The sequence below is a fragment of the Bos taurus genome, chromosome 3, assembly GCF_002263795.3.
Source record: "Bos taurus isolate L1 Dominette 01449 registration number 42190680 breed Hereford chromosome 3, ARS-UCD2.0, whole genome shotgun sequence".
In the NCBI taxonomy this organism is placed as follows: domain Eukaryota; kingdom Metazoa; phylum Chordata; class Mammalia; order Artiodactyla; family Bovidae; genus Bos; species Bos taurus.
The window spans coordinates 119,815,521-119,840,486 of NC_037330.1; the positions used below are offsets into that span (position 1 = coordinate 119,815,521).

The following is a 24,966-nucleotide window of genomic DNA, read 5'->3' on the forward strand; positions in this document are numbered from 1 at the left end:
GGTTTAATCTCCTTGCAGTCCGAAGGACTCTCAAAAGCATCAATTCTTCGGCTGTCAGCTTTCTTTATAGTCCCAACTCTCACATCCATACATGACTACTGGAAAAATAATAGCTCTGACTCTCCGAACCTTTGTCGGCAAAGTGAAGTCTCTGTGAATTCAGAGACTTGCATCCAAAAACTCAACCCCAAGCATCTGTTGAGCCTCCGGGCCTGGTGCACGGAAGTTGGCTGGAGGGAGGGCAGAGACAGGAGAGCATCTTTGGGTCCTGCCCCTCCCCCAGAAGCCGGATCACAGAGGCTGGACCAGTCAGGTGGCTCCACGGGAGTCAGGCTCCTCTCGCTGGACCATCTTCAAAGAACCAGCTTTCCTATGCAGCAGTGAGGCCTTCAGAGACTGCTCACCCCACACCCCCTTTTCTGGTGGGGGAGATGAGGGCTGAGTGTACACCTGCTTCCCCGGCCCATGGGGCCCTTCTGTGCCATCAGCAAGAGCTGAAACGCTGCCCCGGGGGACCAGAACCAAGTCTCTTCAGCTACCCAGCAGTGGGGCCTCACTGGAGGACATCCAGGGCCCCCACGAATAAGGAGAACTCAGGAGTCAGGCGGGTCTGGAGAACATCTCCCCAGGATCCGACGGGGTTAGGGTGGGGTCCCATCTGTCCATCCTCCCGCAGGGGCTAGGGCTCCGGCTCAGGCCTGTGGCTCTGGGTTAATTGCCTAAGAGAGCGATGCCACCCTGCCTGGCCCCACAAAGGGTCAGAGAGGCCTGGGAAGTCATGGGGACGAAAGCCTGCCTGCCCAGCTCCGCCAGCATACTTGTGTGTCCCAGCCGCAGTGGGGCCACAGCCCGGCTATCCTGGCACTGTCCTCAAGGGCTGTGCTCTCCCCTCGGGGCAGGAGCCTCAGCCAGGCTCCCTCCCGACAGACAAGGACGTGAGCCTGAGGGGCACGCAGGCCCCTGGGTAGCACAGCGCCAGCTGGGGGATCTCAGGGTGAAGCCCTGCCAGAACTGTGCAGCCCCATTCCCTCGGGCTGTCCCTGCAGCTGGGGGCGCCCTGGGGACCCCGACACCCCAGGGTCCCCAAGGAGAGCCCAGGATCTGCCCCTGGATGTGCCCCTCCAAGGGCAGCCTGGAAGGTGGTCCTGGCATCCATCCTGGGGAGCAGGCTGTCTGCAGGGGCTTCCAACCACACTTAAGGAATCGCAGGTGAAATAACTCATGATTTTTAGATGCCAGCTAGCAAGTGCGTGAAGACCCCCTGGAGGAGCTGCTAGGAAGTGTGTGGGGCGGGCAGGCTGTGACCTTACAGGCCCCTCCCACTGTCCCTGGGGCGCCCTGCTCCGGGTGTGCATGTGGGAGGGTGGGCTTTGTCACTGAAAGGCTGCCTGAGCCCCAGACACTTGTGTGTCTCGTGGACACTTCTGGAAAATGAGCATTACGCTGCCCCCTCCTCAGGGGCAGCCTGGGGGGCCCCTTCGAGGCCCCTGTCTCGTGCCCATTCACCCGGGGTCCCTCCTGGTACACCCAGGCCCCCCAGCTATGGCGGTGGGATCACCTATGTCCGCAGAGCGGCCACTGAAGAAAACAGGCTGCTTCCTCCAAGGTGTGCGTTTGAGGCGGGGGCCTGGGGGTCTTCCCTGGGTTCCCTCACCCCTCCATTCATTTATTTGCTCATTCACTCCCTCGCGCTTCCTGAGGCCCGTCTGCAGCTGGCCCGGGGCCGAATGCGCTTCTGCAGAATGCGGCAGGTGGCAGGTGCCCCAGCAGTGCCCAGAGACGACAGACTGAGCACCGGGGCTCATTTAAACAACACTGGCGCGTGGCTGCATGAGGAGTAGGTGGTGCTGGGTCAGATAGGGAGACATGACCGAGGGGCCCGCACCTGCCTGGGACTCGGGCGCAACTCAGCCCCCAGCAAGGGGCTCCTCGGAGGAGAGAGGAGCAGCAAGGCTCTTGGCCGCATGGGAGGCTGGCCGGGCAGAGGGACTTGAAGGGCCTCGAGCACTGGCTGCCCAGCAAATGTGGCTGATTTCCGAGGCCAACAAAACGGTGTTTTCCCCAAAGCCAAGCCCATTTGGAGCTCAGATGTACCCGGAAATCACACTGCTGTCCCTGCCAGTAGCGAGGCCCTGCTGAGCCTGACTGCCCACCACAGGGGCTGGCTTTGAGGGCAGCAGAGGCCACGAGCCACTCCGAGGTCCTCCCCGCCACCAAGGCTGGACGTCCATCACACGCTAAATGAAGCATCGGAGAACGGGACCGCAGCGACCAGCTGTCGTCCAGCCCCAACGTCTGGTGGACAGGAGGGGAGGGCCGCGACCACGGTCCCCGGGGTGGGACGCAGGGCTGAGCCCGGGAGAAGCTGCCTCCATCTCTCCTGTGAGGCCACTCCCCGAGCTGGTCTGTCTGTGTGAGCTTGGGGCTTCAGCGTAATTGGAAATTGATTTTCTTTTACTCTGTGGCCCTTAGATTTCAAAAGGTCTCTTTTCAGAGGCTGGCTGGAGCACCCCACGTCCTGCCAGTCCCCAGCCCGGCTGGCACACAGGGTGTCCTTGCCAGCACCGAGCTCATTGGGTTCCCGGACCCCAAGTCCACCATGAACCCTCATCATGGAAGATCTCCCCGTCCTGGCCCCTCTGCTTTCCGAAGAGAGACAGTGCCTCCTGTACAGCAGGGGTGGCCTGGACCAGGGCGAGTCTGGGGGAGAACAGATGCGTGTCCACGTGTGGCTGAGCTGCTCTGCAGTGCCCCTGCCACGACGTTGGCGGTCGGCTGTACTCCAGCACAAAATAAAAAGATGGCTTTTATAAAAAAGAGAAGAGATGGTGATCACTCGGCAGGAATCTGCAGGGCAGCCCCACCCAGTCCACACCCGCGTGTCCAGCTTAAGAGCTCTGGCCGGCGCCCAGCGCGGTGGTGGGCAGGGAGCTGGCGGCCTCCACGGCCACGGCCCCGTGAGTGGCTGGGTGCTGCGTCTCGGTCCACCCTCCATCCCTGCACCCCAGCCACATGCTCAGTGCTCTCCGGACGGCCTCGCACCTGCCACCTGCCACCTCCACCAGACCCGACTCTGAGCCCTCTCCCCCAACCTGGTGAGGTCCCTCTGTCCTCCCAGCCTGGCTGACACCAGCCGCAGGGGGACAGATCACAGAGACACTGCCCCGTCCCTGGAGGCAGGGACACCCCTGTTTTCAAGGGGGAAGTGGGCTCAGAGAGGCTGAGTGACTCTGGCAGGTTTGCCCACCTGGTGGGCAGGGAGAGCTTCCAGAGGCTTTGCTGATCACCTCAATGGGACGTGCATGTCCAGCCACAGCCCAGCTCTGAACCCCCAAACTGCCCAGCACCCCAAGAGCACGTGCCCCGCCTCCCGTGCTCCGGGCTCACTGGGGCCAGGCTGCAGGGGCGTGCCTCTGGGGACACGGGCTACGGGGTTGACCTCCCCTCCCGAGCTGCCCTGCGCCAGCCCTGCCACCCCGCGGTCCCCTCCCACCAGCTCACAGCAAAGCCAGGCTCCCCGGCGAGCCGGCCTGCGGTCGGAACAGGATGGCTGGAGCCGCTCCCAAGGCTCCGGGTCTCGTCAGGCGGTAACCAGAGCAGACGCGGCTCGCCCGCGGGGCTGAGTGCAAGTCCTGGGCCGGGGAGCCAGAGACGGGGGCGGCCGTGCTGCCGGGGGCCCTGGTGGGCCGCGCTGAGGGCTCTGCCACCCCTCTGTCAGAACCAGCAAGAACACCAGGCCCCCTTTGCACCCCTGCCCCCTAAGGTCCCCAAGGCCGCCGGCTTGGGCCTCCCGCCTCCTGGGAAGCAGGGAGAGAGGGTCCCGGCCCTCCTGCTGGTGGCCTCTGTCATGCAGGGACGGGGCAGAGGGGCGGCAGCTGGGGTCCCCTGGGTTCTGCCTGTGTGCCTGGTCGGGGGTCCCCGCCTCGAGGGAACCTCAGTGCCCTGCCATATTCCCCCTCTACCCTACGCCTCCACACGGCTGTCAGGACACCCTGGGGCAGGCGGGCAGCCCCCTCCTCACCTTCCCGACCACACACAGATGTCTGGGGGGCTGGGAGCTTTTGGGGAGCCGGGTAGGCGGCCCCCTGAGCCGCAGCGTCTGGGCCGCGCCTGCAGGACCTGGGTGCAGCCCACAGCCTGGCTTCGCTATTTCGCGTCTGCGGGCTCGGCTTGGCCGGAGCACAAAGGAGACTTTCTCGCTGTGCCCTGGCTCCTGCTCTGTTCTCCCCTCCACCCTGCGGCTTGGATGGCCCAAGACACGCGTGGCTCCAGGGCGGCCGTCACCCGGCTCCCCTGCCCGGCCGAGCCATGGAGGGTGTGGGGACTGGGGTAGCTCGGGCCCCCCCAGGGTTTGGAGAAAAGGCCCTGCCAGCAGCTCCTCTCACCCCAGCCCCTGCCCTCCTTCCCTGAGCACTGAGTGCTGCTGGAAACCGGCTCCATCTGAGGCTCCTAAGGGCTTATTCCCCAACCAGGACCCCCACAGGCACTGGGACCCTCTCCTCCAAGACACACCACCCTTTGCAAGAGCCAGCAGCGCTGACCCCAGGCCTGCGGACATGCCCACAGGCACTGACCACTGCTGGCAGCCCAGACCTCGGACCAGCCTGCCCCCCTCTGAGCTCCTGCAGCCCCTCTCGCGGCTGCCTGAACCCAGAGCCCTCCCCACCCTGAGCCGGACACACTCTGGATCCTGCACCCCAGCCCCACAGGGAGGTCAGCCGCTGCCAGGTCAGCCAGGCTCCCCCCACCCCCATGCCCCGGCACGTCCCGCTGGGCAGACACGGCCCTCCTGGCTGCCACGGCCCTTGGAGGATCTCCAGGCCCTTCTGCCCGAACTCGGGCCTCCCGCAGCTGAAAACAAGCATCTCCAAAAACCGTACCCCACGTGGCTGACAGCCCCCTCTGCCCTCCCCTGGGCCTGCAGAGAAGAGCAAACTCAGACACGTCCGGTCCTCGGTGGGGAAGGCCCGGGGGAGACCTCGGCCTGAGGGGACGCGGGTCTGCGTGAAAGATGCTCCTCCTGTCTGGGGGGTGAAGCTGCTTCCTCCCTGGGCTTCCCCAAGGCCACAGGGTGCTGGGGGCCCTAGGCGTCCCTCATGGACGCTGGACCTCCTACCGGTAGCTTCTGCCCACCAGACCAGCCAGGAGTGCAGGGCAGAGCCCTGGGGGTCAGCCGTCTCTTCCCTGGGTGGCCCACAGAGCCCCCAGGGGCTGCAGGAGGTGGACTGGGCGGACCGGACTCCCAGGGCAGAGGGCAGGCCTGGGAAGGAAGGAAAGGGAGGTGGTGACTCTGCTCCTACCAAGGCGTCCTAATTGGCAGGGGGTCTGGGGAGAACAGAGGGCCACAGCTGCCCACTTGCCCAGCATGGCCCGACCCCAGGGGCCCTGAGAAGGGGAGGAGGAGGGGCGTCACAGGGCCAGAAACCCTCCCCAAGCCCACACACATTCGCACACATGCACACCCAGGCGTGCACAGGCATATACACACACACACGCCACACAAGCGTGCTTCAAGCCGCAGGGACCCAGCTCAGAGTGGCCAGAGGACAGGAAGTGATAGAGACTGTGGAGAGCTGAAAATAAAGCGTTAAAGTCACCTGGAGGCCGAGTCACCAGCAAGACCCCAGAGCTCTGGCCCCTGCCCACGCCATCGAGCAGGCAGGACGGGGGCTCCAAAGACATGGGGTAGGGGGTAGAGGGGACCCTCTGGTTCTCAGCCCTGAGTCTGGCCCCTGGGGGCCGACAGCGGACCCCGCAGACTCCAAATGACACCACAGGCCCTGAACCACAGGCTGTCCCTGGGCTCCCCCCACCAGCTCCTCTCTGCTCTCGGGCTCTAGGGCCCCCTCCTGCGGGTGCTGGGTACTCATCTGGCAGAAGACCCCCAGAGGACCCCCACTGCTTCCCCAGGGACCCCTCCATCAACTCCCAGAGCCCTCCCCCAGCTGGGCCTGGGGGCGGCTTCCTCAGTGGGAACCCAGGGCAGCCAGCTATGCCTGGGACACCTGTGGGCATGGGGGAGGGGGCGGAGGGCAGGCTCCAGGGCTCATCCCCAGTGTCCTGGGCTCCTCTCCAGGGCCCCACCCCCAGGGCCCGGGCCCGCCGGCTCCCCCCTGGCCCTGGACCGGGGCCCAGCCACTGTGTAGGCTGAGCCACCCGGCTTTGGGCATTGTCTCTGGCTGCAAGGCCAGGGCAGTGAGCCAAGGCTCCTCGCGCCTGTGCTGGTGAGGGCCTGGACACAGGGCTGGAGAGGACACAGCTCCTCTCAGCAGAGTGAAGGGGACACAGCCGCCTTTTCTGAGCTGCGAGCCTTGCTGACCTGGCCGCTCCCCTCGGGACAGACTGAGGCCTCTGCAGAAGCCCCCGGGGTCGTCTCCACCAGCGGGGACAGGCTCCGGAGGCCCTGAGCCGCAGCTGGCCAGGGACATGGCTCGTGGCAGCCCCACCCCCACCAGGGGCCCAGCGCAGCTCACCCTGACCCCAGCCGGACCAGCTGTGTCCCGCAGGGGCTCTGGGGATGTGACAGAGGAGGGAGCGTCCCTTCCCTCGACCAGACTCCCTGGAGTTTGGGGGGTGGGAGCAGCGAGGCCAGGGTCTGAGCTCGAGCTCCCAGAATAGCCGGGGCGCGGCCGTCAGCAGAGACCAAGCAGCTGACTTCACGCCACAGGCATCCCGGGAAGGGCCAGCTGTCTGCGGCCGCACCTGCAGGGCTGGAGCCAGAACACGGCCCTCAGCGTCGGCCCTCACAGCAGGGGCAGCGGCCACGCAGAGACCAGCCCTGCTCCAGGTCCCAGGAAGGGCCTCTGGTGCCTGTGGGGCTGACTCAGACCAGGGAGGGCCCTGGAGGAAGTGCTGCTCCGGCAGAAAGCAGGAGGCGACAGGGTGAACACGTGCCGGGGACGGCGCCCCGACAGCAGGGTGGTGGTGCAAAGGCCCTGCGGCCACCTCCTGCTGGACGGCAGATGGGTCTGCATGGACACCGCTGAGGAGCGGGCAAGGCAGGGCCCAGAGCACGTGGGGGATTTTTTGCACCGTTTTTTTTAATGGTAAACCTTCTGGGGCAGTTGCCGAGGGTCTGTCATGGCCAGGACGCGCCTCTAAGACAAAGCAGGCATGCATGCTGAGGGCCTGGCCTGGGTAGAGCAGGAGGGCTGAGCCCAGACACAGACGCAGAGCTTTCTGGGACGGAGCAGGTGACGTGAGCCCGGAGTCCTGTCTGACCAGGGAGCTGGCCGGGGTCCCCCAGGGCTGCCAAGGGCCCTGCTGGCCTGGACCTCTGGGGCTGGCCTCTGCCAGTCTGTGCTGGTTTCCTGCTGAGGCTGTCCATACCTCTCTGGGCTTTCACCGAGTGCTGGCCACAGAACCTTCTGGAACATGGTACAGCAGACCCCACTGCAGGAATAAAAGGGTCTTCTCTGCTTCTTGCCACCAGGGACACTGACCTAGGGGCAGCCCCAGGGTCCTGGGCAGGCCAGGCTCCCAGGACTGGGTGAGGACAGGGACTGGAACTGAGGGGTCCCCTGGCTGGTAACCCCGATGATTTCCTGCAGACTGCTGTGTGCAGAGGGGCAGGGAGGGCCTGGGGCAGGAGACAGGGGGGCTCTGTGCTCCACACCCAGGCAGTGGGTGGGCCCTCCTCAGGCCTTTGAAGTCCTGGGCTCATCCACCCTGAGGCCTAAGGTGGCACAGGTCCCAAGCAGAACTCCTGCCCCTGGGGAGAGCAGCGGGGGCGGGAGATGAGAGAATCAGGAAGAGGGGGGTTCAGGTGGTGGGGCTGGGGGAAGGGGGTAGGGCTGTAGAGTCCCCAGTGCTGGCCCCAGCTCACAAACCCCAGGGCACCGGACTCTGAGGCTTCCTCGTGGAAGGACCCTTGCTCTCTTGACCAGGGGGCTGGGCCCAGGGTCCTGGGAACTAGAATCGAACGGGCCATAACCGGTCTGGGAAGCCTGCTCCAGGAAGCCTCTAGGGCTGGCTCCAGGCCGGAGTCACACACCATAGCCCTGCTCCCACACCGGCTCTGATCAGACCAAGGCCAGGCCTCTGGCTGCAGACACTGTGGCCCCTGGAGCAGGCTTGGGGCCGCCACTCGGAGGCCCCGCTGCACCCTGGATGCTGGGGGCCCGCTGGCCCAGCCTGCCCTGCCCTGCCCTGTCCTCCTCATGGTCAGGACCTCCTCTGGGCCTGAGGCTCCTGGCTGACCGTGAAGCTTCAGCCGGCATCCAGAGGTGACCAGGCCCCAGAAACAAGACGTGGAAGACACACACACAGCCCAGCAAGCCCAGGCTTGGCCATCTGTGCGGAGCAGCCATGTGCCCCCGCCCAGGACCAGGCCCAGAGGAGGAGGAGGAGATGAGGCCCGGCCCCGGGGCTCCTGATGCCCGCTGGGCAGTGGGGTCTGGACACCGAGGCCCGGCTGCATTCCTGAGGGATGACGCAGCCACCTGGTTGTCACAGGCGGGCCCTGGGGAAGCCCACCGTGGGCCTCTCGGCCATGACATGGGCATTCACGCGGCACACCTGCCCTCGGACACTCACAGGCCCTGCACGGGCCCTGGCAGGCCTAGAGTGGGGAGTCGGAGCCCCAGGGGAGGAGGTCCTGGGCTCCTAGACGGTGGGCAGTGAGGAGGGTCTGGTGGTGGCTGTCAGGGTCAGGAGCATCCAGCCCCAGGCCTGGCTCGGTGGCCTCAGGCTATGACTGTATCTCCCCCCAGGGACCCCAAGACCCCTGAGAGCCCCAGCTTTCTAGGCATATCCTTGTCGATTTTCAGCCCTGCCCCTGAGAGGAAGCCTCTGTCACTTTAAAGGGAGACGCAATTCCTACTGCTTCCCAGGCTTACTTAAATCAGGTTTATTGTACTATTCAAACTCATTTAAATGTAAAATGATATTTGCAAACCAAACGTGAACGACCGCAGGGGTGATGCTGCTGGGCTGAGCTCGCTTTCCTGGACCTTGGGAATCCTGTGCTCTCGCTGCCTTGGAAGGAAGACTCGGTTTCCCCACTGTTCGTGAGCCCGGAGAAGCCGCAGAGCACCCCCCAGCCCAGGACAGGGGGGCAGACGGAGGGGCCCGCGCCTGCCTCCTGGGCACCTGGGCCGCGGCTGTGGACACAGTCCGTCTCCTCCATGCAGCGACGCCTGGGCCCCGCGTTTCTGATTCCACCCTAACGGCCATCTGGTGCTTCCCAGTCCCCGGCGCTCCGGAGCAAGGCCAGCATGACCACTAATGCCGCGTGTCCTGGTGCCACTACCTACGCCTTGACGGCTCGGGGGTGCACGGGGGTGGGGGCGGACTCCACGCTGTTAGAACGCCTCCCAGAGCGGCTCCCCCAAGTTTGCACTCAGCGTCTGCAGGCTCCCCTCCTCCCACCGCCGGCCTCGTCTGTGGGGCCTCTTTGCCCACCCGCCACTGCGTCTGGGTTCACCGTGGCTCACACACACCTCCCTGTTTGCTATGAGACCAGGCACGTTTCTGTGAGGCTCATGGCCGTTTGGCATCCTCTCTCTGAACTGCCGGCCAGGGCTCTGCCTGCTTTCCTGGCCTGTCGCCTGCTGTTTTGTGATTGCTTGGAGAGCGCTCTTTACATATTCTGGACCCAAAGCCTCCTCCGTTCTATATGCTACTAACGCCTTCTTCCATCCGGTGCCTAGTCTTCTTCAGGATCTGGGGACACTTCCTTCCCTTTTCACTCAATCAGTGCTGCTCAGACGTTTGAGGTCTGGTGCCAAGTGGGAGGGCACGGTGCTGCCCCCCAGGACACCACCAAGCGGAGGTGATGCCGGACAGAGCTGAGCCTGGTGCAGCGGGGAGGGGTCGCCTGCAGGGGTGGGCCTTGAGGAGGGAGAGCATCACATAGACAAGGGGGCCAGATTTTTACCCGCGAGCGGCTGGCGAGCGGTGTGCCCTCTGGAGGGCCTTGGAGCTGCAGCTCCCATGTGGCCTGGCTTCTGCGCAAGAGTGAGAAGACATGGCTGGCTGGCTGTGTGACTTGTCCACAGGGTACGGCCAGGGCTCAGAAGCGAACATCCTTTGGGGAAGCACCCTCTGGATGCCAGGTCCTCGGCTGCCCCCCGCCCCAGCTCCAGGAAGCTGACCCAGCTTGCAGCCAACCCGGGGGGGACAGCGAAGCCAGGAGAGGTAGGGGGCCAGTTTCAGGTGCAGAGGGGTGATGCTGGGCAACCGAGAGCTCAACCAGCCACTCACACAGCAGGCGAATGGAGTCCTCTCTGCATCCGGGGCAGGGGTCCTGGACACACACGGTCCAGCCCACTCTGCTCACAGGAGTGCAGACGGCCTCATGCCTCACGATTGCAGTGTCTCAATTACCACGCCAGGCACCAGAGCTGCAGGGTACAAGGCCACCTCCTTGCCACCTCTCCCGGGGTGCTCAGCCCTCCTCAAAGGCCAGAGCACAGGCTCTCCACCATGACAGCCTCGCACCACGTCAGCTCACCCCAAAATCCCGAGCGCCACCCAGTCCCGCCTCCCAGCCCTGGCCCCTGACAACCACGGCTCTTCCTACTCTCTCCACAGTTGTGCCTTTTCAGAATGCCATCGAGATGGAAAAAGCCCACAGGGAGCCTTTCCAAACTGGCTTCTCCTCTCACTCAGGCACATGCATTCAGGCCTCCTCCGTGTCTTTTCACAGCTTGAAGGCTCATTTCTTTTTAGTGCTGAGTAATATTCCACTGTCTGGATGTGTCATGGTTCATTTATCCAGCACTGAAGGACATCTTGGTTGCTTCCAGTCTTGGCAATTATGAATAAAGCTGCTATAAACATCTATGTGCAGAGACAGCTCATTTTTGAAACGGGCAAAAGACTCAAAAAGGCACTCAGAGAACAGCAAATAAACACGTGGAGAAAAGTGCTCCATATCCTTAGTCATCATGGAAATGCAAATTTAAACCCCGATGATCACCAGAATGGCTCAGACGAAAAGGTTCTCATGAATGCTGAGCAAGGGGAGTGCTCATATGCTTTCCCTGAAGTGTGAATTGGTACTGTAGTTTAGAAAGCCGGTAGATGGTATTTTCCAAAGTTGGAAATGCTGCGTCCCTGTGATTCCTTTCCCAGAAATGCTTGCATATGTTCACAAAAGGACACTGGCACCGAGGCACGGCAAGGGCATTCATCACGGCCCTGAACTCTCAACATAATCGTCCGCTGACAACACTGCAGAGAAATACTTTCAAACAATTCTACAGTCATCCAGGGGGACAGCAGTGAAGAAAGGATAGACCTCTGCCTGTCGTAACCTGGAGGAACTTCACAAATACAATTGGAGCAAAAGAACCACACACGAAAGAGCTGGCACCGTATGAATTCGTTTAGGTAAAACACAAACCCAGACAAAACCCACTGATGGTGACGGAAGTCAGAGAGTGGTAGCCTTTGGCGGGGGAGGATAAGGGAGGGGCACCGAGGGCTGGTGGGAGTCTGTTCGGTGCCTTCGTCTGGGCGTGGTTCCATGGGTGTGCTCGCTTCTCAAATGCGTCAGGCTGCAAGTTGATAATCTGTGACCTTGTCTGCATACATGTTATTCTTCAGGGAAAAGCTCACTAAAATACCCTGCCCATGAAAACGTATGTGCAGCGTCTGAAGTTCAGGGATAATTTGCTCGCCCCAGACGCCGCTGCAGTCCACAGCAAAGACAGCAACTGCTGAGCCCACAAACCAGCAGCCAGCAGAGACGGCGGCGCCAGGCCCGCCGGAGCAGCCCGCCGGCCCAGGAGCTGCGAGTCTGCGTGCTGCACTCAGGTGTGTCTTCACCAGTCCTCCGAGACAAGGGAGAGGAAGGGCTTGGGAGGCTTCTCACGTGCCGTTCTTGCTTCGCCACTCAGTCGCTCCCTGCCAGGAGGTCAGCTCTGCAACGCAAACCTTGCCGTCCAAGGGTGAAGCTGTCTTTCGGCTCCACGCTCTGATGAACCTGAGGGGGGAATCACTGCTCAAGATCAGAGCGTCCTCCGTGCAGCCCACAGCCAATTCTAGGAGACCCGGTGCTGGACGGGCCCAGGGGCCAGCCCCAAATGGGGTGAGTGGGGGCCTGAGGGCACCTGAGCCGAAGCAGAGCGGCCGGCCGAGGGGGCAGAGGTGCGGGTGGGGGCATAGACGGGCACAGCGCGGCCAGGCTGCCCTGGGGGCCACGTCCTTCACGCCTCTCACCCCCGCCACTGGCCAGGCAGCCAAGAGGCCACCAGCAGCCTGCCGGTCACCGCGCGGCCCTCCTCACAGCCAGCCCCTGCCTGCACCAGGAAAGGGAGGCCCCCTGGCTGCGCCTGGCTTCCTCCCGGTCTCTCAGCTCAGACTCAAGCCCCGGTGCTGCCCAGCCCCGCCTCCAGAAAGCGCATGCTCACTGCCGGCCCAGGACGTGGGGCTGCAGGGTCAGTGGCGGGACGCCAGGTACCGGGACTCGTCAGAGGGAGTCATCAAGGAGCCCTGAAGGCCGCCAGGAGCACCCACCGCCCCGGGAGGAGCCGCTGCGTCCCAGCCGGGACACTCGGCCCCAGCAGGCTACCCTGGACGTGCTGTCTCACCGTCCCTTCCCTTCTCTTTGCCGTCCTGGTCTCTCGGCTGGCCGTGGGTCCCTGAGGGTGGAGCCCGTCTGGCACCCTGGGCCTGCCGTGAGAGCGCGACACTCACCCGGGTCTCCAGGGGAGTGAGCAAGGGGCTGAAGGGCAGGCCCAGCTCCCGGGTCGGGCCAGCCGGCCGTGACGTCCTTGCAGGCCGCCCCTGTGAGGAGCAGCGTGCAGGGCCCCGCTGGACACGGCCAGCACCTGCGTGTGGCGGCCTCCCCCACCCCCACTGTGCCCCCGCAGGCTGCCTGCCGGGCGGTCCCGGGTGGGCTTTGGGGTCTCCTGGGCCTGGGAGGCCGCTGCTCCCTGTGCTCCGGCCCCAGCATGGGGCCCTCAGTGGGTGCGGGAACAGGTCTGGCGGGGACGCCATGTCCTCAGGGCTCAGGACACAGCTTGCAGCAGGCCCAGGGTCAGGCCCACCCAGGGGCGCTCCCAGGGCCCACAGGGGAGGGAGCCACGTGAGGACTGGGGCGGGCATTGTTCTAGGGGGAACACCGAGTGAACCAATTCTCAGTACATCAGCTGCGAACACGCCCCTCACAGCAGGCCCAGAGGTGGAAGGAGACGCTGGGTCCTCACTTAAGGACAGGAAATGGGGGTTCCCACAGGACCCCACAGCCTGCCTCACACCCACCGCCAGCCTCAGCCCCGCCCCCAGGCCCCTCCACACCGGTCCTGGGCTCCCTTGGGGGCAGGCCCTCAGCTGCACAGCCCGGCCAGGCTCCACGTGGGTTCCGCGATGGCCCGGCTCCAACACACACAGCATGTCCTGCTGTAGGAGCAGGGCTGGGCCGGCCTGTGAACACTGCCCGGCTGGGAAGGCTCACGGCACCAGGCCAGCCCAGAGGAAACCTGTCAGCCCTCCCCCAGCCCTCGGGCCGCGGCAGGCCTGGAGAAGCAGGTGGCAACGGGGGTGAAGAGGACTGGGGTTGGGGGGCCTCGGGGCACCCGAGGGGGTCGCCCACCAACAGGGCACCACCACAGGGGTCTGTGGCCCTCCCGGGGGGAGGCACAGGAGTACGATGACCCCGGGTAGCCCCCCAAGGGCTGTGGGGGACCACTCCAGCCTGGAGACAAGGGGGCAGGAAGGAGACCCCAGTCCTGAAGGGACTGGCAATGGAGGAGCTCTTGGAAGGTCTTTGGAAACTCAGGGGAAGCGGGCAGCCCCAAAGGCCAGGTCAACACAAAAACGTCCAGGACAGCACGCGTGCAGAGACGGACAGCGGAGGGGTGGTGGCCGGGCCGGGAGGGGCGGCGGGGAGGGACCACCCCAGTCGCGGGGGCTCCTTCCGGGGTGATGGAGGTGCTCAGGGACTGGATGGTGGCGAACGCTGCACCACTGGGTGTGCACACGTAAAAGCCCCTGAGCTGCACGCTGTGTGGGTGAGCTACGTGGCGAGTGAATCATTTCTCAAGGAAGCTGCTATTAAAACAACAGGGCGAACGCTTTCCCTGCTCCAGGTGTGGACACATCCACTTCACCAAAAATCCCTGGGAGTGCCCGTCCGCACGGTGCTGTCCAGACCCACGTGTGGGCACGTGTGCTCAGGCCGTCAGCTGCCTCCGATTCCTGCCTTTTCTGGGCCGTAAGCTGGGAAACACACGTGTTTGAGAAGAAAAAAAGATGAATTCGTCCTGACACAACTCAAGCCTGACAGTCAGGATTTTAACAAACTTCTTCTCTCCTACTGTGTCTCATCTCTTTCACTAAAACCCTTGGCTCCTCATCTTCCACAACAGATATAAACCCTGGAGGAGGAAATGGCAATCCACCCCAGTGTTCTTGCCTGAGAATCCCATAGACAGAGGAGCCTGGCGGGGCTACAGTCCATGGGGTCGCAAGAGTTGGACATGACTGAAGTGACTGAACACACACACACACCAGATATAAAAACGTGCACACACGTGGTAAGCATTCACATAGGGCTTCTAACAATTAAACTAAGATTTCTTTGCAGCTCTGTTATCCTAGAACAGTCAGATAACTTGAAATCACAGATAAACATAATCTTGGCATTTCAATCAGAACATTCATGTTTCAATCGTATCTGAACACTGTGAATAAAAAAGCCTTAATGTCTACCAACACATTTCAAGACTGATGAATCACCGAGCTTTAAAACAGTCGAGTCATGCCATCACAGACGGCTGGATTATAAACCTGACGACTCCTGAGTCATCTTCAACTCCCAAGTCACCACGTCCCCACCCGCAGACCCTCAGGTCTGGAAGGGGCCCCAGAAGTCGTCCCCACGGGAGAAAGCCTGTCTGGAGGCCTCTGGCCAAGGCAGCCCCCACGCTCCCACTGGCCGTGGCCCCACAGGGGGAAGGCAGCAGGAGAGGGGGAGAGGGGGCGGCCCAGAGCAAGAGCCCTGAGAAGCAGCTCCTGACACGCTGCCACTGGGACCCTCTGCAGCCACTGGGGGCCCAGGCCCTGTGCCCACTCTGAACACACAAGAGGAGGCTTGCTCAGGCTCAGGGAAAGAGGGGGCGGGTGTAGGCCCTGCCAGGTCAGGAGCACCTGTTCCTCCCACGGAAGTTGGGCCCCACCTGGCAAGGCCTGCAGGCCCACCTCCCCTCTCACCGAGCCCGCAGGAGGGTCCTCTCAGACAGAAGACACACCAAAGGTGGCCAGAGCTGCAGGCCTTCCACAGACCAAACCCGGCACGGCCAGCGCCGTCCACCCCAGACAGCGTCACACAAAACAGGGTTCCAGCCTCCTGGCCACACATACAGGGAAACGAGGCGGGCAGGGGGGCCAATGCCCCCAGCCGTCCCGCATGGATGTCAGAGCTGTGACTTGCAGTTCAGCCCCGAGCAAGCCGTCCAGAGGGAGGTCCCGCCGCCAGGCCCCAACAAGGACCGTGGGGGCTCACCAGGCCCACGCAGCAGGAAGGCAGGACCCTCGGGGCCCTGAGTGGCCTCCAAAGCCTCCAGCTGGGGTGGGGGATGGCCAGGACATCAGGTGGCCCTGGCCCGGAATACAAAGGGTCAACGCTGGGCTCCATCCCGAGGGTGACCCAAGCCCTGCCGCTCCTGGGGAGGACCCGTCAGGCTGCTGCGTGGAGAGGGCCTGTGGCAGGGCCATCCGGGGGCTGAGCAGGGAGCAGAGATGACCAGGCCTACAGAAGGCAGGAGCTGGGGCTGGAGGAGAGGGGATGCTCCTCTGGAGTCCCAGGGAGCCTGGCTCCCCTGAGGGCGTCTGGGGAGAAATCCCGGCAGTCACCACGGAGAGGTGTTGATGGCCAGGGTTCCCCAGCATCAGGCTGTCCTAGAGGCCGTGGAGAAGGGTGGGCCCGGGAGCTGTGGTTGTCCAGTCGTTCAGCCGTGTCTGACCTTTTGCGACCCCATGGACTGCAGCACGCCAGGCTTCCCTGTCCATCACCAGCTCCCAGAGCTTGCTCAAACTCATGTCCATTGAGTCAGCGACGCCATCCAACCATCTCATCCTCTGTTGTCCCCTTCTGCTCCTGCCTCAATCTTTTCCAGCACCAGGGTCTTTTCCAATCAGGGTGGCCCAAGAGAGGGGTCCCCAAGTGTGTCCCAGAGGTCAGGCCTGGCTGCCTGATGGCTGCGGACAGCAGGACTACAGAGGCCTCCGTATGGCCGGGCAAAGGCTTAGGAACAAGCATCCCGCACTTGAGGGACACAGAGCCCCCTGCTTCCTTGGGGGTGCCCATCGGAGCCTCCCAGTCCCCCAGTTGCATTCATGCAAAGGCAGGAGCATGGAGAGCAGACAGTCTCATCTCATAAGATCAAGGCCCAAAGAGCTGGGTGCGGGAGACCCGCCCGGAGCTGCCCAACTTTGTCGGGGTCCAGGAGACGTCCCTCACGCTACGGATTCGGTCTGACTTCGGTGAGCTGCGTGAGGGCTTTGGGTGCGGGCCTGGGGCGGGGCTGTTCCAGCTTGTCTCTGGGGAATGACCTCATCTTCAGGGGTGCTGAGCGGGGTGAGCCAGCCCCCCATCATCCTACCCCGCCAGTCCGCCAGGGCTCGGGACACAGGAGGAAGCAGCCACAGCACGGGAACAGCGCCAGCAGCGAGACCCGCCTCTTAAGTGTCCAGGACAAGCCTGGGCATCCGGGGGCTTCCCGAAGCTTCTGTCTGACTGCGATCACCCCAGGGAGGGCCGCGGGGTCTCCAGGTACTTGGCCATGGTCCTCCCCTGATCAGAGGCCAAGTCGCCACAGTGAGAAATCACCACAAAAAAAGTCCAAGATGTACAGCGTTTGGTCCCAGATCTCTGAAGCTACTGTCCAGTAGATGGAATGTACTTTATCTAGACATTTATTCTCAAGCAGCTTAGTGGGTTGGAAACTTAGATGGCAGAGCCCAAGATGCCAACCAAGAAAGCACCATCTCCCCTCCAGTTTAGGGAACAAACCAAGCTCACAGGAGACCCAGGCCAGCGGTGTGATAGGAAGGGGGCTCCCCAGGGCAAGGCGAGTCCTTCGAGGGGAGAGGGCCCCCGACACCCTCCCGCACCTCATCTGAGGGCCAGTGGGGTCTGTGCTGGACGTGGGATGAGCGCTGGGACTGTGGACTTTCCGGTTTATTTTAGAATCCATGCTGAGCAACCACAGATGCGCTGAGGCCTGGGGCCTCGCGTCTCCCCACCAACACCGCCTTCTGCAGCTTCGGTGATGGGAGGTGATGTGCTAGGGGCCCCAGCGCGGGTCCTGGGTCTCCTGACCTTCGGCACCACCATGGGGACACGCAGAGTGACCTGGGCAGTTCACTGATGGAATCACGTCCCCCACCCACAAAGGTGACACAGGGTGTGTGCAGAGCCCAGGGAGCCCCGCACCCCAGGACCCGGCGGCACGCAGCCAGCTGTGTCCCGAGATGGTGGCCCTGCAGCGGGCCGGTGAGGCCTCTGTAGTGGACGCTGCATGCGCTGCCCAGACACCCCTGCAGGACCGGGGGTGCGTGAGAGGGAAAGGACGCATCCTGCACCTCAACCAGGCCCCGGGGCTCCCACCCGAGGCCGCTGGGGGCTCAGCAGGCAGTCCCTCCCAGCGGGTGGTCTCCTTGAAGGAGGCTCCTCCCCAGCCCGGGCTGTGAGCTACCCACTGTCCACCTCTACCTGACAGGCTTGGCCGCCGTGGCCGGGGCAGGAGAACGCCGGAGAATGGCTGCATCTCACCCAAGGGTCTGAGGTGCAGGTGCGGAGCTGTGTCCGTGGAAAGGACACAAAAGCTCCCAGCTGCCTCCAGACCTCAGCCTCATCGCTCGCACCCCAGAGGTGGACCTCTGACCCTGGTTGCACTAGAGAGCCTTGGAGGGGAATCCTGGACTCAGATGTCCAGGGAAGGCGAGGTCTGGCTTCCCTCTGACCCCAGTGAGTTAGGGCTCTCCCAGCTGCCTTGGTTCCGCCCCAAACTGCCCTGCGGCCACACGCCCTCCAGGGCTGAGTGCGGGCTCACGGCTCACCCAGCAGGCCACGGGCTCACGGTTAGCTCTCCATCCCTGAGCTGCTCTGAGACCTCGTCTTCCAGCAAGATGGCTGGTCCAGCCAACATGGGGGCCAGACCCATACAGACAGGGGCTCAGACACAGGATGTCGGGACAGGGGCCCAGCCAGGCCGGCCCCGTGGGCAGGCAGGGCTCTGTGGAACCAGCTTCCAGATGTGTAAGGCTGGGGTGGGTGCCATGACCCCGCAGAGGGGTCTTGCTTGCAAAGGTAGGGGTGGGTACAGCCTGAAGCAACACAGGGCATGCAGGGCTCCCAAACAGGGTCCAACCACCATGTGCGGGGCAGAAACGTGATCAGAAACTCCACGTTGCCCCCACGCCTGGACATCAGCTCCAAGCAGGCCAGCCAAGGCCTGGGGTCCTCAGACCCGCCCCCTCGGTCCCGGGGATCGAGGGCGCTCACGCTTGAGCACAGCCTGGGGAGCCAGTGAGGAACACCGAGCCCTTCTGCGCGAGAGCAGGGCTCACGGGCCCTCAGGGGAGAGGGGAGTGGTTCCCGGCACCCCAGGACACGCCGCCCGGCCCAGGCGGGCAGCACCGCTCTGCGGCTCTGCCCTCGCTCCTTCTGGAAGCAGGGCTGGCAGAGTGCGGAGGCTCAGGGCCGGCCCCAGGAGGCCGTGCTGAGGTCTAGGCCCACCGCCCCTGCCCCAACCACCCCCACTTCCAGAACCAGCCCCACCCTGGGCAGTCCTCCAGAGGTGCCCCCGCACCAGCCAGCAGTCCCCCCGACTTCCTGCAGGCAGGTGGGGGCTGGGGCACCGGCTGGTGGACAGACGTCGTTAGATCGACTTTTCCTCTTCCCTCTGCTCCCAGTTCGACTTCTGCCCCTGCCCCAGCCCCAGCCAGAGACCAAGGGGAGAGGCCGCACACCCTGAGGACCTCGCCCTCCCGAGGAGCTGTGATGCGGTCTTCCCCACCTTCACCGGGAGAGGCTGTAGAGAGAGGGTGAGGGCGAGAGGGGCCAGGGTCGTCCCCTCCCCACCCCGAGTGAGGACATGCCCACCCCTCTGGGGCTCAGAGCCCACCCCCCAGGGCTGTCCTCCACCTACCTGGCCACAGCACTGTCTCTTTCAATGGCACCTTCCTGCCGAGTGAGTGCACGGGCCAGGGTCCCACGGGGAGGAACCCCACCTGAGTGACAGCAACAGCTCAGAGAAGACGGGGCCACACGTGTGATGCTAACAGCGCCTGGCACGAGGCGGGTTTGGGGAACTGGGCAGCGTGAGGGCAGCTGCTGCAAGGACTTCCGAGGGCCCCTCTCCTGGCAGCCCCTCCCTGCCCCATGCAGCTGGGAAAGTGGCCCATCAGGCGCCGTGGAGGGTTCAGCACATGACCTGGGGTCAGCGCCCTCCGGGGAAGGCGGGGCAGGCGGAGGGGAGCCGCAGTAACTGACAGGCTCCAGGGGAGACCTGAGCACAGTCGGCAGGTCTGGGAAGCCAACCTCCAACCCACAGCCCCAGGAGGGCACCCCAGGGCGGTCATCACTGCAGCAGGGCCCTCGGCCTGCCAGGAGGGAGCGGGGTCCTGTCTGGGCCCACGGGCCCCGCAGACTGGCATTCCCCGCTGCAGGCCCCCAGCCTTGCCCATCCAGGCTCAGAGGCCAGACAGGCCTGGGCCCCTCTACCCACGCCCACGATCCCGCCTTTGTTCCCACATCTTCAAAGCGAGCACAGGAAATGCCGCCCGCGTCCCTCCCTAAGCCTCCTGACATCTTGAACCACTTGGCGGATTCCAGCCCTGCTGTCCACATTCACTCCCTGAAGCCCCAGCTCCCTGGGAGCGGCTGAAACAGGGTGTGACCCGCTGGCCCCGCGTGGGTCCTGGGCCCTGTCCACCGAGGCTGAGGGAGGGGCCTGCGCTGGTCCCCGGTCACCCGCAGGGCAGAGGAAAGGACTCCGGGCGGGGCGGAGGGGCGGCAGTGAGCACCCAAAACGGCAGGCCTGCCCCCGCTGAGCTCCTGGGTTTCCTCTCTGCCTTCTGTCTGGAGCCGCGTCTGAGTCTCTTTCACAACAGGCAGGACTGCAGAAATTCACACAGAGCCGCAGCCTTGAAGGGGCACCGCGGGTGGAAGGCTGGCATCACCTGGGGCCCAGGGGAGGCAGGTCGGGGAGGCTCAGGACGCAGGGCCAGTGCTCCCGTGGGGCATCGAGGAGCTGGGGCAAGACGATGGTTCCCTGAGGGCCAGGCCAGGCCAGCCCCGTCACAGAGCCCCCAGGGGCTGCTCCACGGGCCCCGTGAGGCCTTAGGCAGGAGGGCCAGGCGGGCGGCCCCTCCACTTACGTATGGAGGGTCTCCCGCCAGGCCCTCTAGCTCAGGCCACTTACTTCAATTCAGTTCAGTCGCGTCCAACTCTGCGACCCCATGGACTGCAGCACGCCAGGCCTCCCTGTCCACCACCAACTCCTGGAGTCCACCCAACCCATGTCCATTGAGTCAGTGATGCCATCCAACCATCTCATCCTCTGTCGTCCCCTTCTTCTCCTGCCCTCAATCTTTCCCAGCATCAGGGTCTTTTCAAATGAGTCAGCTCTTCACATCAGGTGGCCAAAGTATTGGAGTTTCAGCTTCAGCATCAGTTCCTCCAATGAACACTCAGGACTGATCTCCTTTAGGATGGACTGGTTGGATCTCCTTGCAGTCCAAGGGACTCTCAAGAGTCTTCTCCAACACCACAGTTCAACAGATCGATTCTTCGGCGCTCAGCCTTCTTTATAGTCCAACTCTCACATCCACTCAGGCCACTCAGGCCTCCACAGACCCCAAGAAACCCAGGTGCTGCTATGCGCCCACCTCCACTCAGCCCCCGGGAGCCTGGAGCTCCAGCACGGTCCTGCTCCCATGGAGGGTCATCCCCCCGACCTAGGAGAGGGGACAACAGTGAGTGGGATCCCGAGTGCACCCTCCCCTGACGCCCACTCCCAGGGGCAGGGCTGGGGCATGCCCCACCAGGGTCCCCTCCAAGCCTACGGAGGGCAGGCGCAGCCAGGCGGGGAGGCCGCGGGCATGGTCCCCTAGGGGCAGGGTAAGACCCAGAAGCGGTGTCAGGCCCACTGGGGTGACACCAGCCCATCACTTACCGAGCGGGTCACTCAGGCCGGCAGCTGGACCTCTGAATCTGGTCTGCAGGGTGATGCCCGCTGGCCCGCGGGATCTGGGGAAGACTCAAGGAGCAGCTGTGCAAAAGCTCCGCTTCCCCAGCCCCCACCACCATGACCACTGGCCCCGCAGACCAGGCATCCTGTCCCCCAGATGAAGCCAGGAGTCGGAGGAGGTCCCTGCCCAGGCCCTCTGCCCCCCACCCCCCCCACCCCCATAAGAGGCTCGCCTTCTCTGAGGACAGAGGGCAGTGGGCGGAGGGACCTGAGATCCCAGGAGAGCAGGGTCTGAACTGGGAGGGGGAGGCCCAGCCTGGTACCTGCCGCTGCTGCAGCCGCAGCCCAAAGGCGGGGCCAGCATGCCTGCCCAGGCAGGGCCCGGCCGGGCGGGACCTGGGACACAGACATCAAAGGCGCCAGGCTGCGCCTCGCAGAGCAAGACAGGCTGGAGCATGGAGGGCCACGACGAGCTGGTCCCTGAGAGCCGGGGCGCCCAGCACCCCAGCCCCACCCCGGGTCAAGGCCACCTGCCAGTGGGGCCTGCCCAGAGACCCTCTCCCTGGGAGGTGCCACCTCGGGGCGCTGAGCTGCTACGGGGGGTGCCCGCCCTCCGAACGGCCTCTCCAAGGAGCACACGCGGGTCCTCAAGCGGATGTTTCAGAGTACAGTCAGGGGCCCCCCTGCCTGCCCCAGAGGTGCCCCATGTGCGTGGACATGGGCACCCCCAGCCCTGACCCCCAACACACACACAGGCACCCACGGGGACAGCCAGTGCATCAGACCGCAGCACCCGAGGGTCTGGGGACCCCCTGCCCGCCTCCCCTCACCTATGGACAGGACGTGAGGGTGCCGGGGTCCCTGGCCGGGCGAGTCGCCTGTCTGACCCCCCAGAACAAGGCTGTCACCTGCGATCCAGACACCCTGCCTCGTGCCCAGCAGGCAGGCCAGAGGCTCCCCCCAGGGGAATGGGTGCCTGGGAGGGAGGGGCCAGCAGGAGGGGCAGCAGGAGGTCTGGGTGCCACCTTCCCAGCCGCCCAGACCCCCAGGTGCCTGGGCAGGAAGCTGATCCAGCCCTTCTACCCCTCGGGGCGACCCCGGCAGACAGCGGCCCATGGACTCCACACAGGGGCAAGAATGCCCTGGGAGCAGCCCCCAGGGATGGCAGAACCCGGCCCGCAAGACATCCCCATCCTGAGACTCAGAAACAGCGACCGTGTCCCCCCGGGAGAGAGGACACTGCGGGTGGGACTACGTGGAGGCCCCCGAGGTCCCACTGTCCCCACGTGGGGCCTTGTGAGAGGGAGCCCCGAGGGCCAGAGAAGGAATCAGGCTCCGGGTGAGGGGGCCTCGGGTTGCAGGCACCTCCAGGAGCTGGAGGAGGCCACGAAGGGACCCCATGGCCCCGCAGGTTGTGGACTCTGACCTCTGACCTGGAGAGAAGGCAAGTGCTGCCTCAGCCACTTATCTGGGGGGTCAGCCCCCAGGGGAGGCCGGGGAGGGGCTGGGGGCTGTGCTCTTTGCTCCGCCCACCCCAGGGTAAGTGGGGGCAGGGGCAGGAGTGCCCACCCCTGGGGTCAGGGCGTGTCACCCGGGGAGACTGGCGGGTCTGGAAGGGCTCAGCTATGTGGTCTGGGTGTGTCCCGATTGTGAAAACTCAGCCACCGGACACGTCGATTTCACACTTCAGGAATATCAGGGGTGAGATGGAGGCCAGAGAGGGCTGGGGGGGCAGGGGGCGGACAGGCGGGACGCTGGGGGCTGGCCGCACACCTCCGCTCGGCGTAGGCACCGGCCGTGGACAGGCCCTGGCTCCCACCCTGCGCCCACCGCCAGCCCCCCATGGCCCCCTGGACCATGAGCGCCCACCCCGCCTGCGGTCAGCGCCCCCGAGGCTCGCAGCACAGCCGCGGCGGGGAGCTGCTCTGACCCCAGAGTCCGCCCCAGGCCCAGGTGCTCAGTCAGAGCCCAGGGTGGGGGACAAGCCCTTGGACCAGCCCTGGGGGCTCCGCAGAGGCTAGACTCTGCCCCCTACGCCCCAGGGACCCTCCGTGGGCTGGGCATCGCTTCTCTCATCCCCAAAGATAAGGCCCCACCCCGGCCCCACACACCCGCGTCTCCTCTCCCGGAACCCCTCACCCAAAAAGCCTTGATTTCCAGCCTGGCACCCCGCTCTCCTCCTCCTCGCTGCCTCCCCGTGGGGCTCTCCCCACGCGTCCACCTCCCCTATCCCCCCACCCGGGTCTTCATGCACCCGCCCCGGAGGTCATGCCCGGCCCTGGAATGGGGGTGCACCCCAGCCTCCGCCAGCCCTCTCGCCCCAGCTCCCAGGCAACGGGGCGACGTGAGCGCTGAACGCTCGCTCCGCTCAGCATGTGCAGCCCTGGAGAGCTGGCAGCGTGGACGGAGCACCAGGAGTGTGAGCGCGCACGGCCAGGGCCGGGACGCGCACGTGTCAGATCCCGCGCACGTGTCAGATCCCGCGCACGTGTCAGATCCCGCCGTGGAGCTGTTTCCAAAACACACGGAGTCAAAGCAACCCTGAGTGATTAAAGCATCTGAGATGTGGGAAACAATTCCACGTATCAAAGACTGAAAAAACCAAGGAGCAAGATTTACAAAAGTTTGTCTTAACACCCAATGTGATCCTTTGCTATGAAACTGTTCTTTTATATCAGATGCGGTGCTTTACTTCCTGAATACATTAATCAAAATTCAGACTGGCTACCTACGGCTAACCAACTCATTGGAAAAGACCCTGATGCTGGGAGAGATTGAAGGCGGGAGGAGAAGGGGACGACAGAGGATGAGATGGTTGGATGGCATCACTGACTCAATGGACATGAGTTTGAGTAAACTCAGGGAGATGGCGAAGGACAGGGAGGCCTGGCGTGCTGCAGTCCACGGGGTCACAGAGTCAGACATGACTGAACAACAACAACCCACATTCAGCGTTCGCCCAGAGTGTCCAGCTGTCCTGCAGGCCTCCACATGCTGGGGACTGTGACCAGCTTTTCCTAGAGGACTCCTGGAAACGTGTCCAAAGTTAAAACGTGCAGACCTTTGACCCTGCCTTTCTGAGAATTGCTTTTAAGAAAACAATCGTGCAAAGATGTGTATGGCAGGAGCCTTTGCTATAACAATGGAAAAACTGGAAAAAAGCCCCCAGAACCCGGCTGGTGGAGGGAATAAATGGTCTCCCCACAGGGTGGGGTGGGTTCGCTGTGTGCATGTGGCTGGAAAAGCTGCTCCTGGGTTCCAGAAGTTACAGCAGTTCTCAGCCAGGGACAGGTTCCCACACCACCCCCACCCCCCGGGGACACGGCCACATCTGGAGACGCTGTGGGTGTCACGACTCCTGCGTCTAGTGGGTGGACAGCACCCTCCCATGAAGCACGTCCCCCATAGAGTCAAGGTTGAGAGACCCCAGAACACAGCCTTCGGGGAGTCTGAAAGTCTGCCGGCCACACCATTAACAAAGTTGGAATCCGAGATGCAGGGATGAGAGCGGAGGGTTCGGATGAGACTGACTCTCTACATATTGTTTGAATTTTCAATAAATTACTGTTTTACATGATAGGAGATTTGTCTCCAAAACACTGCTGTGTGTCCATTTCCCTTAAGGCTCCTACTCGGGCACAAAACAGCCTCAAGGCTCCTACTCGGGCACGACGCACTGCTTCACGTGACCCCGACCCCTCCTTCCAAGGCTCGTCTCTGCCCGTTTGGATGAGAAGACCATGTGCTGAGGCTGTTTCCTTTCCCCCGTTCCACTGGCTTCGCTGGGCTATAATTCACATAACCGTGAAGTCCACTCAACCTA

General features: G+C 63.7%; 2 long non-coding RNA genes across 2 annotated transcripts; both read right to left on the bottom strand.

Moving 5' to 3' along the window:
- Window positions 1-8,833: 8,833 nt before the first annotated feature.
- LOC132342119 (uncharacterized) lies at window positions 8,834-13,128 on the bottom strand. Its single transcript, XR_003034124.2, has 2 exons — window positions 12,057-13,128; window positions 8,834-11,929 (listed from the first exon to the last, which is right to left on the bottom strand). It is a non-coding gene; the product is annotated as an uncharacterized lncRNA (long non-coding RNA).
- Window positions 13,129-15,081: 1,953 nt separating this feature from the next.
- On the bottom strand, window positions 15,082-21,456 carry LOC104970266 (uncharacterized). The gene is made up of 3 exons (XR_003034123.2): window positions 21,129-21,456; window positions 19,101-20,910; window positions 15,082-18,983 (listed from the first exon to the last, which is right to left on the bottom strand). It is a non-coding gene; the product is annotated as an uncharacterized lncRNA (long non-coding RNA).
- Between the last annotated feature and the right edge of the window lie 3,510 nt (window positions 21,457-24,966).